Source organism: Alexandromys fortis, unplaced genomic scaffold (assembly GCF_014885135.2).
Source record: "Alexandromys fortis isolate MF-2015 unplaced genomic scaffold, M_Fortis_MF-2015_v1.1 scaffold_41, whole genome shotgun sequence".
NCBI lineage: Eukaryota > Metazoa > Chordata > Mammalia > Rodentia > Cricetidae > Alexandromys > Alexandromys fortis.
In genome coordinates this window covers 9,007,571-9,022,928 of record NW_026067923.1, presented here as the reverse complement: position 1 = coordinate 9,022,928, position 15,358 = coordinate 9,007,571, and the positions used below count along the sequence as shown (strand labels likewise).

The 15,358-nt window shown below is 42.6% G+C and overlaps 1 long non-coding RNA gene across 1 annotated transcript in view; it reads right to left on the bottom strand.

Annotated features, from left to right (window-relative positions):
• Nucleotides 1-1,619, bottom strand: part of LOC126501459 (uncharacterized) — a 65,384-nt gene extending 63,765 nt beyond the window's left edge. Inside the window, exons 1-2 of the long non-coding RNA XR_007591678.1 lie at nucleotides 1,567-1,619; nucleotides 1,130-1,429 (exon numbers count right to left, since the gene is read on the bottom strand). This is a non-coding gene — a long non-coding RNA (uncharacterized lncRNA). The remainder of the gene's footprint in view (nucleotides 1-1,129; nucleotides 1,430-1,566) is intronic.
• Nucleotides 1,620-15,358: the final 13,739 nt, after the last annotated feature.

The following is a 15,358-nucleotide window of genomic DNA, read 5'->3' as shown; positions in this document are numbered from 1 at the left end:
GAAACTGTCCTCAAAATGAACCCAGGAGCAGGGGTAGACCCATCGGCCCTACAAGAGATGAAGCTTTTTGGTCAGTACCAGCCAATGGGGATGAAGCTTCTTGGTTCATATTAGCCAATAGGAATGGAGATTCCTGATTATTACCAGCTTGATTTCACCACATCCTGTGACCAGGATGTCTGTGGTGTCTTCAGAGATAGGATCTTACCATTCTGTTCTGGTGGGCAACCAAGAGAAATAGCAGTAATCTATATTAATTTGGGTTCTCTGAGACCTCCAAAGAACCTAAGGAAGTAACTCACATGTGGCACTAACATTCCAGTTTACATTTCTATGAAAAGCACCTATTCTTTTCTTCTTCGTGTGTTTGTCTTTAATTCTCCTGGTGTTTACTGTTTAGGTTTGGAAAGATGGAATGTGACATTTATCCTTTTCCCTAGCTCTTCTGACACATACAGCCACATCTAGTCCTGAAGATTCTTTTCTGTTTTATCAGTCCTTGTTCTAGACCAGAACTCACGTCAGTCTCTTAGTTTTTGCCTCATGACCAGTATCACCATGAGCTGCGTCAAGATCCCTGGTGTATCCACCATACATCTCTAAAACTGTCTACACTTTTTAAAAATCCTTCCTGTTGGTTGTTATTCCACATTAGTTTCAGAAAAAAAATTCCACAGGAACTTTGACTGAAATTGCAGAGGATTTGTAAAATATGGGAGAAATTTTAGCTTTACAGTAAGGCTTATCATCTATACATTTTTAGCCCTTTTCCTTTAAATCGAGATTTCATTGTGATGTCATATTTGCTATCAGATGCCCCAACAAATTGCTTTCTTCCGTGATAACAAACTTGCCTAGCTTCACTGTAAGCATTTAGTGAATAGCTGTACTTGGGTACCATCTCCCCTTAGCCTGATATTTCTAATCAAAGCAATACAAAAGCTAATCCAGGAATTAGCTAAGTGTTTAACGTGGGCCATGTCTGACCCACTTCTTATTTTTACAAGGCAAGTATATACTGGAGGACAGCCCTACTCATTTGTTTACACGTCTGTATCTGCTTTAAACAGCCAAAGCAGAGCAAATCGGTTGTGACGGACACTGGCTATAGATAGCCACCGAAGCCTACCTGGTCCTGCCAAGGACAAAGCTGGCCAGCTGCTCAGACGGTATTTTCTGCCAGATGTTGGATTGGTTGGTTCTATTTCCCTTTGCCAGATGCTTCCTGTTCCGTTCTTTTTCTCAGCTGAAAACATCCGTGGGGCCCAGAGTTGGCGAACTGCTTGTGGAGAGGCTGTGAAATTCTTCAGAAAGGCCAAGGCCGTGAAAACACAAAAGCTCACGGTCACCAGTTCTCCTACTCTTTTCATGCCTCAACTACAAGATTTGAGGCCTCCAGTCAGAAAGCTCCCTTGCCATTTCAGAATGACTGCAATAGAGGAAGGACACAAGGACGAGCAATAAGCTGAGGTAACAGACAGGGTCGGCTACCTAATTGCTCAATCCAAAAATGAAAATGCTGGGCCTCTAAGAAAGAAGTTTAGTTAAAAGTAGTACGATACAAACCTTTTTCATTTTTCCCCTATAGATTCTTTCCTCGTGTGTCATAGTGCTTCATTTTCTACGTAAGATTTTCAGAAAAGAAAAATTAAGTATCAATTTTTAGCACAAATTTCAGCAGTTTCCCCTGTGTTGTGCAATACCAGTTTCTTGGTTTGATTTGTGTTTTATTTGTTGTTTGGTTTTTGCAATACTGGAGATGGAACCCAGGGCCTTGGTATGGAGGCAGTCACTCTATCATGAAGCTAAATCTCCTGCCCCAGACCCGAGTTGTTGGGCTTTGGAAAAAATTTTTTAACTATGTAGTTTTTTTCTAATGTTTATTTATTTTGGTGTATGTGTGTGCGTGAACAACACACATGTGGAAATCAAAAGACAATTTGCCTGAGTCAGCTTTAACCCACGATCCAAGTGGGATGCAAGGATCAAATCAAGTCATCGGGCTTGGCAGCAAATGCCATTATCCGTTGAGCCTTGTCACTGGCCCCTGGTGCCACTGCTAAACATGGTAGAAGAGGATTTGGTGAATATGAAGAATCAAAGGTGTGTTACTGATAGCTCACGGCTCACGCGTGCACACCTATTTCATTCTCACCCAGCTGAGGAAACACTGTACCACACCCACACGGTTTCAAGTTTTGATGAGCACACATCCTGCCAACACCCTTTATCTTCACATCCCTGACAAATGGAAATGACAGGAAAGAAAGGGAACAATCGTTACCCTAGACCTGCCTTTCCTCATTTTTTAATGGGGGGTGGGGGTGGGAATAGGTGCATGTGTCCTTGTGTGCACACAAGTGGAGGCCAGAGGAAATCTCAGGTATCGTCCACCTACTCAGAGATGGTGTTTCTACAATTAGGCAAGGCTAGATGGCTATTGAGCCCCAGGAGTTCTGTCTCCATCTCCCTTGTAATCCTTTGGGATTACAAAGACCCACTGCCATGTCCAGCATCTTTATAGGCTATGGGGAGTCAAAATCAGACCTTTTCACTTGAAAGACAGGAGGAGCTTATACTGACTGAGCAGTCTCTGAAGCCCACTGTGTCATAAATGAAATAAAAGAAGAGAAGCAGGATGGAGGGGGAAGGTAAAGAAGAGAAGTCTCGATGGGGTGGCTGAAGGGGGCGGGGGTATATTTCAGGGTTATGGAGAAACCTGGTACCAGGGAGACTCCCAGGAATCCACAAGGATGACACCAGGTAAGACTCCTAGCAATAGTGGAGAATGTGCCTAAACTGGCCTTCTACTCTAATTCGATTGGTGATTTACTACTCCAATTGTCATCAGAGAGCCTTCATCCAGTTACTGATGGAAGCAGATGCAGAGATCCACCGCCAAGCACTGGGCTGAGCTCCAGAAGTCCTTTTGAAGAGAAGGAGGAGGGATTGTAGGAGACAGGGGTTGGGGAGGGTGCCAAGGTCAGTGATGACAGGGGAACCCACAGAGGCAACTCACCTGAGCTCCTGGGAGCTCATGGACTCTGGACCAACAGCTAAGAAACCTGCATGGAACCAGGCGAGCCCTCTGTATATGCATAACAGTTGTGGAATTTGGTCTGTTTTGGGGGTCCCAGCAGTGGGATCAGTATCTGCCCCTAGCCCTTGATCTGAGTTTGGGGAAGTTATTCCCCATGCTGGCTATAGTCCATCCTTGATGCAGGGGGATAGCTTTGTACTGCCTCAACTTGATGAGTCTTGTTTTGTTGATACCCATAGGAGGCCTGGACCTTTCTAAACAGAGACAGAGGAGGAGTGAATGGGGTGCACGGGAGTGGAGGGACGGGAAGTAGAAGGAAGGCATGATGGGTGGGCAACGGGAGCAGAGAAGGGAGCAGAATATGCGATCAGGATGTAAAATAAATAAAATAATTAGTTAATAAACTTTTAAAAAGAAAAAAGGGAGGGCATGATAAGTGTCCTGGGTTGTTTACATTTCTTAGAATGGCATTCCTCATGTGTTCAAACATTTTTCGTGTGTTCAAAGCAAGTTCTGTCCCAAATAAAAAGTATAGCTTCCCAGGGCTGTCACCTCCAGCCTTACTGAGATTAGTACCACACTGACTCAGGCTCACCCCGAGTCTTGCTAGCTCCATGCCTCCGGGGCCAATAGACCTCAGTGCTCATGGGGCATGGCCAAGACTACACACATGAAGTGGCAGGGAATGATGGATACCCACACTACACATAGTGCCTCTGTTCACATGTGTCTCCTCATCTCTTCTAACTACATTTACTAAATCAGAGTTGAAAAATGAAATTACCAAGACTTTGAAATGACACAGCAAAGCAGTGAAGCAATGGGTCCTTCTGGGGGTGTGTGAGCCCTGTGTGAGTTTACAGATCGTGTGTCCACAAAGACAGCCTTGCCGCGGCAGAACAAAAAGGTACAAAGGGCAGGTTATCGTGGACATTGCTGAGCTACCCGACGCGCCTACAGACATCTTAGCAAAACAAGGGACGTCTTTGTTATTTGTGTCTTTTCCCTAGTGGCTGAAATCCTCATTCCATATCTTTGATTATATTTATTCCTGAGTATATTATAATATGTGTTACCGTTACAAGGTAAAACCTGCCAGATCATATTCCATTTTTTACAGCACATGAATACAATGAACCTTTGCATACTGATAATTCGTTTTCACTTTACTAAATTCTCTAATTGGCCCTAACGAGTCTCTTGGATTCTCTTAGATTTTCTTGGGGTTTAAAATTTTAAATATAAAAATGTATAAATGTTGCAAATTCTAACTATCATAATGCGCTGAGTGTTTTTTTTTTAATCCAGATGACTTTTTTCTGGTCTTACCATAAGTACCCGGTACCTCCAGTATGATAACAGATGAGCTCTTGATTCCTGCTCCTGAAGGCAAAGGGAATTCTATTCACCACCAGTACAGGACTTGTTTTTAGAGCTTTTCTCAATTATTTTTATCAAGTAAAAAAATAAATAAATCACTGATAAGCTGGTGAGGTGGCTTACTGGGCAAGGGGCTTGCTGCCAAGACTGATGACCGGAGGGGAAACACCAAAACCCACAGAGTAGAAGGACAGAACGGATCTCTGCAAACTGTCTTCTGACATCCATATCTGTACTGTGAGACTGGGCACTGCAATCATATGCGCACACACTACACACACACACACACACACAATGAGTAAAGAAGTAAGTAAACACAATTTAAAGGAAAGAAAAGTCATGTATTTTAATGTTTCTGAGGGTTTTCATAGTGAGAGAATGAAAGATTTTATCAGATGACTGCTCTGCACCTGCTGAGACACTCAAAGGCTTGATGTCATTTACTGTGCACTTGTGGGGTTACACAGAAGTTGTAAATGTTAAGCATCTTCACTTTTTGTACTAAACCCATCATGATTATAATACATATATATAATATATTATGATACATATATACATAGTCACATAAATGCTCACATAAAAAATACACATATATGAATCTAATACCAATAACGATTCTCTAAGCATAATCAGATCAAAATATTCCTTCCCGGTGATATTCCTACCTGGTTTTTGTTTTATTTTATAAGTTTACATGTATGGGCATTTTACCTTCAGGTATGTCCATGAACCCGGTGCATATAGTGCCTGCAGAGGCCAAAAGCAGGCATCAGATCCCCTGGAACCAAAGTTAGAAATACTTGTGAGTCTCAGAGTGGCTGCTGGGAATTGAACTCAGGTCCTCTGGAAAATCAGTCCTGCTCTGAAATGCTGAGCCATCTCTCCAGCCTTTCCTATGTCATAAGATAAGATTAGAAGAATTTCTCCTTTGTTTTTCCATCTTATTCAATGATCTGTTTATTTAAGTAATATTTACTTAGAACATGCTATGACATATGAGATATGTCTACACTATATAGAGAGTGTGTGCATGCATTACACATTTACACACATGCTACTGGATATATGGGTGCTCCAGTGTGTATGTGCACTTCTGTATGAAGGCCTGAGATTTATTTCAAGTGTCTTCCTCAATCATACACCACCTTACTTTTTCAGAAAAGACCTTGCACTGAACCTGAAGCTTGGTAATTTGGTGAGGCTAACTAGTCACCAAGCCCCAGGGGCCTCCCCATTCCCACTACCCAGAGCCGGGATTAAGTGTATGCCACCATGCCTGGCTTTTTTCAACATGGGTACCAGTGATTAAACTCTGATCTCATGTGTGTACAACAAGCTCTTAACCAATGAGCTGTTTCCCAAGCCTCTGCTATTATATTTTTAATCCACAGTATCAAGCATTTAATGGTTTCCTTTCTCTTAGTTTAATATTAGCAAGATATATGTTTCCTAAAAATTTCCCAGTGTTTTTAAGGATTTTTATTATTGCATATCTGATATGTTTTGCTTCATTACAGTAAAATTATAATTTATTCATTTTTTAATATTTGATATTTTCTTTTTTTTCTTTTTTAAATTTATTTATTTATTAAAGATTTCTGCCTCCTCCCTGCCACTGCCTCCCATTTCCCTCCCCCTCCCCCTACCTAGTCCCCCTCCCTCTTCATCCCAAAGAGCAATCAGGGTTCCCTGCCCTGTGGGAAGTCCAAGGACCACCCACCTCCATCCAGGTCTAGTAAGGTGAGCATCCAAACTGCCTAGGCTCCCACAAAGCCATTACATGCAATAGGATCAAAAAACCCATTGCCATTGTTCTTGAGTTCTCAGTAGTCCTCATTTTAATATAATATTTAAGTTAATAAAGAAGAGCTAGAGATTAAGGTAGAATTGTCATGAACTCAAGGCCAGTCTCAGACCCATGGGAAATAGTAATACAGTTAGGATTATAGATGAAATCCTGTCTGTAAAAGAAAAACAAATAAATTATATAGTTATTGTATAGAAAGTGAATATGATGTTTTGATAAATATATCTAACTCAACAGCAAATAAATAGAACAGCAGACAGACAGATAAACATAGTTAAGTTTTCAAATGTGTGAAATAAAATTTTCCATCCTATAAAAATATTATAATTCTCCTCCTTCTAAGCGCATACATTTGAATTCTCCCAGCACATAATTATAATCCTCCTTAGCACATAAACTAGATCCATGTTCGGCACTTTCTGCTTCTCCCCACGACAGACAGACACTCCTACAACTCAACAAGAATTCATGTCATTTAAAAGATAATTCAACTTGCTGCAAAGGATCATTTTGTAACTTTTTATTTTCTCCTTTGGGTAACTTAATATCCCCAACGCAAATCCTGCTGCAGCCTGTTCAGAAAGTTTCCCTTCTTCCCCCGAACTGTGAGACTCTCTAACCAAGTAACAGTTGCTAAGCGATTTGGAATGGAGATTAGCATAGATCTGAGCCACACAAATGACCCTTTGTGCGCGATAAACAGTCTACTTTTCATTTAAAAAAATTAATATCCATGTCTCTGATGCTCACTAAGACTGTTTTGAAAATAAGCTAGCTCTAATCCTCATCTCTTTAGTTTCTAGGGGAATGGCTCCGCTTGATCTGATTATGTAACATCAAAACCCAAGTTTTACCAGCTGAGAACACAGCCAGGCAGTGTCCTTGAACTATAGAAGCATTTGGAAATTAACAAAGCACCTATATTAACAAAGCGCCTGCCCTTGTGTACACATTTGTTTGCTTGTTTGCACGTAGGGGACAGTTGATACAGGGGTCAAAGGACAATTTTTAGAGGTCCCAGGATCCGCTTCAGGTTGTCAGTTTGGCAGCAAGGGCCTTCCTTCACCTGCTGTACCAATTTCACCCACCCAAGCTTCTAGCTCCTGAAGCTGAGGTCAGGCAGACCAGGAAATCTTGTAGAAACAAGTTAGCTTTGTTACCTGAGACTTTCGAAAGTCACTCAGATTGGGTTGTTTTCTTACAAATCACCTCCCGCTTTGCAGGACACTCCCCAGCAAGCTCCTTCACTTACGACCTGGGTTGTCAGTTTCAAACCAGATACAGGTCTACTGGATGGGGTAACCGGCTCAGATCCACCAAAGGGGAGTCCCCGACAGCCTCGGCTGCAGATCTAGGAGTGGAACAAGCGGGTCAGCCCCAGACTCCCTCCTGGATCCCCTTCCTCGGGCTCCAGGCATTCTAACTGCGCTTCTCCTGTGAATTCCCAGGCTCACCACAAACTTCCACCTGAGCAGCAAACTTTTCTGTTTAGAAATATTCCTCCAAGCCTGCTCTAGCGCGATCACCAGGACACATCATGAGAGGCCGTGAGAGGCCGTGGAACTTCAGAACGGCCACCAAGAAAAAAGCGTTTCCCTTCTAAGACACAGATTGACAGATAAGAACACTCATAAAATGAAGAAAGAAAAAAGATGGTTCGAAAGTTAAAGGTGTGGTGGCTCGCATTTCGCGGGAAAGCACACAGATATCGGGGAGTAGGCATAGATATTAAACTCTCACATCTGGGTAGGTGAGATGCTGCCGTCAGCAAAGGCTCCTCCTGCCAGTGCTGGCTACTTCTTGTCAACTTGACACAAACCTAAACATACCTGGGAAAGGGACTCTAAACCGAGGACTTACCTCCATCTGACTGGCCTATTGATTATGCCACTAGGGCACTTTCTGGATTACTGCTAATCGATGAGGTGAGCCCAGAGCACTGTGGGTGGCAGCAAGCCTGGGCAGGTGGGCCTGGCTTGTACAAGAAAGGTAGCTGAGCAAGCCAGGGAGACAAGCCAGGAAGCAGCGTTCCTCCTTGGTTTCTTTTTCCAGCCCTTGCCTTGGAGCTCCGACTTTGACTTCCCTCCTTGATAGACTACAAAACTGTGTGAGGAGAAAGACCCTTCCCTTTCCAGGTTGGTTTTGGTCAGAGTTTTATCCCAGCCACTGAGAAGCAATCTGGAACACAGAACAAGTCTGGCAACATGAGTTTGATCCCTTGAACCCACGATGGCGAAAGGAGAAAAGCGACTCAGCATAGTTGTTAGATGGCCTCCCCATGCGCATGCGCGCAGCCTGACTCGCATACACATGCGCACTCCATGCACGAGTAGACCTACATACCACGATTAATTAATTAATAATTTTTTTAAAAATATGTACTTTTTTGAACTTTCGGATTAAGCGGCTCGGTAGTCTGAGGAGTATAGGCTCTATAAATGGCGTTGGTCCCATTCTGTCCCTGATGAGTTCATAACTGGTTAAAATGGTACAAGATATTCTATAATCATTTTTAAAATACAGTCTGGGACCAGAAATGTAGCTCAAAAGTAGGGTACCTTGCACAAGGCCCAGGATTCGATCCTACCCATAACAACTAAAGAAAGAAAGAAATGGAGTTATTTTGGAGTCTATCACATACTTATAACAACAGCAACAAGAGCGTATTTTTGTCTACGCACATCACAGTTTTAGATTTCAAGCCTCTGCCTTGGGGGAGAGAAGGGAGTTAAATTAAAACCCAAGCAAATGAGTTCACAGCGGCATCAGTGAGCAGGTAGAGCCAAGGGGATATATGCAGGGTCTCTCAAACGCGACTATGCGGGCACAGCTAGTTACGTAAATTCCTGGGGACACTGGGATACGCCATATGGAGCCTCCTGTTCAAACACAGAAGCAAAGGACGCTAAGGCGTGATTCTGTCTCCTTTCTTCCACATCCGTGTGCTGTCCTTGCCGCAGCTGTTTTCATACCTGTCTTGAGACAGAGTCTCACTATGCAACTCTGGCTGGCCTAGAACTCACTCTGTAAACCAGGCTGGCCTCAAACCCACAGAGATCTGTCTGCCTATACCTCCCACACTCTTGGACTAAAGGTGTGCACCACCACAACAAGCTAGCAATGGGATGTTTACTTACTCTCTAATAATGTTCTCATTCCAGGATATCATTAAAAAATTTTAAACTCTTAAATAATTATCATGATTATCATTTTTATATTGTCCGACACCAGAAAAAAAAAAAAAAACAATAGATCATTTAACACATAGTCAGTCTAAAAAGTGACCCGATTTGCACTAAGAACTTGTTCAGAGAAATGGAATACTGCACAAACCTAAATTAGAGGTCTTGGGGCCAGGATGATTGATGGCTCAGTATAGAAGAACTTGCCAAGGAGACCTGAGTTCAAGCCTGGGAAAGAGAGGAAAGAGATAATTTATTCCACGAAACCATCCTCTGATTTCCATATATTTCCTTTCTTGCCTTTCCTTCTATGTAACACACACACACATACAATAGCTCACACAAGAATAGTAAAGCATTTTTTTAAAAAAATTATTTGTTTTTATATTTTAATCTCAATATTTTATGAACTCTTTTCAGTTTATGGCAAGAATGCGAAAGAGGAGAGGACTACCTTTGTTCCTCCGTATAAAGGTGGCATGAGTGAGTAAGATCAGCACTCACAGGGTTCCCTGGTCATCCGTAGCTGTTAAAGCACCATTGCCTTCTTTCCTTCTCTGCAGTAAGTTCTCTTCTGAGTAGAGAGGACAGCGCTATCTTCTCAGTCACGGGTGGGACACGCCCACTCAGTAAAGGCTGGAGCATGCCCACCGTGAGTCTCACTGTACTCCCAGGAGTTACTGGCCTACACGTACAAAAGACACCGTAAAGGCCAGATGCCAACAGCGAGGCCGGGACCAGCGGACGAACACGTCAGTTCCTCTCCGCTCGGTACTGTCAGCTCCGCATTTTACAACGTCTCATTTCCAAAGATAAAGGGAAGATGACTCTCACTAGGATGGCAGAAGTCTTGTGAGCCTCGGTTCCTCCTGAGCAGTGGGCAACAAAGTCTCCCGGTTTGCTGGACCCACTAAGGAACTTGTAACAGCACTGACAACGTAAAGAATCCTCCAGGACATGTGATTTCATTGAAGCAGCACTTAGAAACATTCAAAAAATTCTCGGTGCAAACTTAAGAAAATCTATCTCTGTTTGTCAACTGAACTTGGCAATGACCCAAGGAGGAGCCACTAGGAACAGAAGTTACTGCTTTTTCCTCTATCATTATTAGAAGATGGTTTTTCTCTCATCAGAATTTTCAGCATGTTGGGAGTGAGCCTTCACACATGTTTGATTATAATGAAAGCTGGTCCTTGCTAAATTACTTACCAAATTTCTAATTACAGCAGTGTTGTTGGAGAAGAAAGGGGGGGAGAGAAAGGAGCATAAAAAGCAGGGAAGGGAAGGCAAGTAAAATACCCAGAATTAAAAAGAAAAATAGGATTAAATCAAGTATTGTATAGTGATATAATGAATGAATTACCAAACAGTCACTGCCCAAAACAACAACAAAAGACCATGACTATACAGCTTGCTTTATTCTTATGAAATATAACAAATGAACCATCCACTCGTCTTTGTGCAAATACATACAGGTTAAGAACAGTCTGAAGAAAGATCAACACAATGACAACCGTGATTAACTCTGGGATGTAAAATTTACTATAACTCTTATCTTTTTGCTTTCCTGTTTTTATTTAATTTAACTATATATATCAGGCAAAAAAAATTGACAAGGAATACAGAGGAGAAAGCTGGAAGATTTGTATTTTTTAAAGATTACTTGAATTCACACATTTGCTCACCACAAATGTGTAGAGTCATCTTTCTCCACCAGAAAAAATAGCAATGAAGGTTATATTTTTTAGATATAAATAAAAGTATTTTTGCCTACATGTTAAATATGAATTTTGTTTGGTATTGTTATAAGTATTTAGGGTATGTCTCAACTCTAGAATATTATTAGGTTAAGTGAAATGTCATAAAATATAACCCAAATCAATATGGATTTTGTGACTGTTCTCTGGCGAAACTCAAAGTCAGCTAGCTATAGCAGAGGGGTGGTCGGGGAACTTATGATTTACTTTGCAGAAAGCAGGAAGCGGCTGCTCCAGGGTATTTAACAAGGAACAATTTCAATCAAGGTCTTGCTATTGTTCCCAAAGATGCCCTTATTCTTTGAGAAAAAGATAAATGGTGGCAATTGTCCCTATTAGGATGGAGAATAATGAGAAGGAAAGCACTTCCTCCCTAATTCCCATCTCCATAGAAACCGCTCAGCTCCCCAAGCCTCTTGTCCCTAGCATCAGTCAACAGCGTTTTTTGTAGGGTTAGGCAGTGGGAGCCAGGCCCCTGCCTTCACTCATACTGTGATACCTTGAAGGGGGAGCCGAGAGAACAAAAGGACCTGCGCCAAAATGTTCAAGACCCTACTGCATCAAATTTAAATCCTTCCTGTATTTTCTGTCTCATGTTTCGAAGAAAGTGTATTTAACGTGTGTTTCAAAGGCCCATGTAAAATGCAGCTGTTACCAGAAGGCCCTTGATCCTTGTGTGCCCTTCTGGTCCCTTTCCGTTACTGACAGTCAAATAGCACATCGATAAGAATTTCTTCTCTTCCCCGCCTGGCTGTAGAAGAGTTCTGGGGCCCAGGCTGGGTGAATATTTACCTGCTGCGTGAAGCAGGCACTTTAATGTAGATGTGATGGACGGGAATTAGTCATTCCCCGCTCCCTTTGTTCCCATTCAGATTGGAGGCTGGGGGGGGGGGGTGTTACGGCGATACTCCAAGTCTGGTTGAAATTAATTTAACCCAGTAGCTAATTGGATTTAATAATTACACCACAAGTTAAAAATGCATTGAGAACCACTGACCTGAAAATGAATTCTCAAGCTCAAAATCTAGGGTTTCTTGAATTGGTAGAACGTTAAAGCCTGGGATTTCAAAATGATATAAACAGGACTCTAATCCTCCCTGGGGTGGGGGTGGGGGATCTGAATCCACATGAATGAAACTAAAAAAAAAATGTATTTATTGAATTTCTAAGTTATTTTTTTAATGAATTGTATTTGGGAGCTAGTTTCCCATACTGCTCACTCTCTCTTTTACAGATAATGAAACTGATGTATATAGATGTCTGAATCAGAAAACGCAGCCAGACATGGTACCATCACAGGTGAGAGAGGAGCAAGAGGGTTGGGCTAGACAAAACAAATGCGCAGGGCTGGGACAGTGGCCACCAGGATAGCACATGCTTCTTCAGCAAGATGGTCTGGTGAAAAATCCAGTTCCGTATCGACCAATTCTCTCCTCCCTCTCTCTCTCCTTTCAAAAGCAGAGTTTTGCATCTGGGCATGCAACTGTCCGATATTCCAAATAATACTAGAAAAATAAAGTGTGCCACTAGTGACACTTCTTCCTAGCTGCCAGGTCTTCATCCCTACGGAAGAGGATTTCTCTAGGGTCATACACACAGCGAGACCCAGGATTAGAGGATAATTGAGATTACTTGGGTCTCTAGACAATGATTGCTTCTATCTTGGCTTCCCATTGCTTCGAGCACCCTCAACTTCAAACCTATGGTTCTACCCTAGCCTGGAGTTCTTCTTCACGGTGATTTTGCATCCTTCTTTCATAAAACCCTCGGCAATTAAAGTGCCCCAGTAAGAGAATGGTAATGGCTTAGTGACCAAACAGGATCCTCTACAGCCGGCCAACCAAACAAACCAATGCTCAGTGTGTGTTTTCGTTATGCCTGTCACAAGGAAAGGTAAAAAGAGCAAGTTTCTCAAGTGTACGACAGTAGTGTTGATATTGGGCTTCCGGGAATATTACAACTGTTGAGGAAAATGCTCAGGCGCACTCTCTGAGTGATTTTAGCATCTACTGCAACAGCTCTGGTCTCGCTGGCAGGAAGCCATTTTTACCTCCTGTGTGTGACTGTTCGCTACTGGGTCTTCCCCCAGCACGTCTCCAGGCAACGTTTCCCCCATCTTTCTCTGTGTCCTGACTGACAAGAAACCCCGAGGCAACAAAGTGCAGTGGAGAGGTTGCTGAAAAGGGAGCCAGGATGACATTGTTTGCAGAAGGCATGAAATTCCACACTTCACCTCCTTGCAGTGCCTGAAATTCTACCCCTTAGAAATGCATCCTGGTTCACTTGCTGTGAGGACAGCACCCTAGGGTGGATTTGTTTAGCAGTTTGCTTTATTGGAGAGCTGATGAAAACTCCAGAAGAGAATGCAGAGGAAAAACATCCCAGGGAGTTAGGTCATCTTGGGTCACTGGCCAGTTAAGACTTAGAAAGTTGAAGGATCAGGCAGCAGAAATATTTCGAGCTGTGAAGAACGGACAAGAAAGAGAGCCGGTGTGGTGATGATCACAGGACTTTACATGGCTCAGTCTTATAGAAGAACCAAAGTCAGGACAGAGTGTCATTGCCTATCGTGTTGGAGAAGTTTCCGAACCCTAAAACTTGGCTCTGTTTTTCATCTGCCACATCCCTCCCCTCCCATCAATCACCCATTCATCAAAAGTTGGTAATTACTTTTTTAGCCATTTACATTGAAATTCCATGACAGCTAACTGAAGTTGGTTTTCAAATCATTAAAAAAAATCAGTTATGGTTTTTCCATTAAGATTCAAACCAAGAAAAATCCTTAAATTGATTTCCCAGGCGTGCTTAATTCATTTTTTAATTAGTTAACGATTTTTCCTCAGGAATATCTCCATATTCCTGATACACACCAGTAGAAAGAAAAAGCTCTCCACTTGGTTATTTTGATAGTGTATAGGTGTGCTTCATACACAGTGGTTTGATTCTTTAGTTTAGTGACTCCCTTCTTACCCTGAGTATCAGCTCATGGTATAGTAAACCTATAGAGCAGCATGTTCCCAGCAGCTGTGACCCTGCTGGCTTCTTTTGTTCTTTCTGATTTTTGCAGAAATAACTATGGGCTTGTCTGTTACGGTGAAATTAATTAGTAAAGCATTATGTACAAGCATGGACACCGGAGATCAGGTCCTCGGCCCACACAGGAACAGGAAAAAGCCAGACCTGGCAGCACACACCCACTGTCCTAGAAGGTCAGAAAGCAAAGGCCGGAGGGCCCTTGAGTCTGTGAGCTCCAAGCTCACTGAGAGACCCTGTCCCAAAAGCTAAGGTAGAGAGCAACAGAAGACCACCAGCATTGACCTCTAACATTCACACACACTCACATATGCGTATATAAGCACCTGCACACACAGAAAGAGAAGAAAGAAAGAAAGAGAGAGAGAGAGAGAGAGAGAGAGGGAGGGAGGGAGGGAGGGAGGGAGGGAGGGAGGGAGGAAGGAAGGAAGGAAGGAAGGAAGGAAGGAAGGAAGAAAGAAGTTTGAAAATAATAACTTACATGTTTTCCATCTTTCTTTTTAAAAAGAATTCATCACGGGGTTGGGAGAATGGTTCCGTAATAGAACAGAGAGTTCATATGTACAAGGGGCTCATTCACTAGCACCAGAATAATGAAACAAATAAAATGAACTTAAAGGTAACTTATTAAGTATCAAAGACATGCTGAACATTGCATTTTGCTAGCATCTTGGGATGCAAAGATGGATAAAAGTCTATTCTTCTTCAAAGAATATACTTGGTAATAACCATACCCAGGTTTTTTGTTCATTCTGGAATAAAGATATCAGCAGTTTGTTGCATCAGAGGAGAGTAGAGAGTGATAACTCAGCACTGGACGTCCAGGTAGGACTGTAGAGAGTTCGTGAGTTCAGAGCAAATCACACACCACCTGGTGAAGGGGGGCTCAGTACTGGAGTGAGTACTGAGGGTAAGCTCAGTGCTGGAGTGTCTGCTTACCAGAGCAGGTCACTGGGATCGATCTAGAACCAAACACTGTTGGGGCGGGGTGGGGACACTCAAGGGGCTGTGCTGTGAATCCACTGGCGACAGAAAAAGGTGGGTGGAAATGCTGGTTTGAACCTAGGAAAGACCGGAGCTCACAGCTCACGACATGTATGTTAATGAATAGCAGTTGCTGAAGAAAACTGGGAGTCTCTGGCAAATGGTCACATCAATG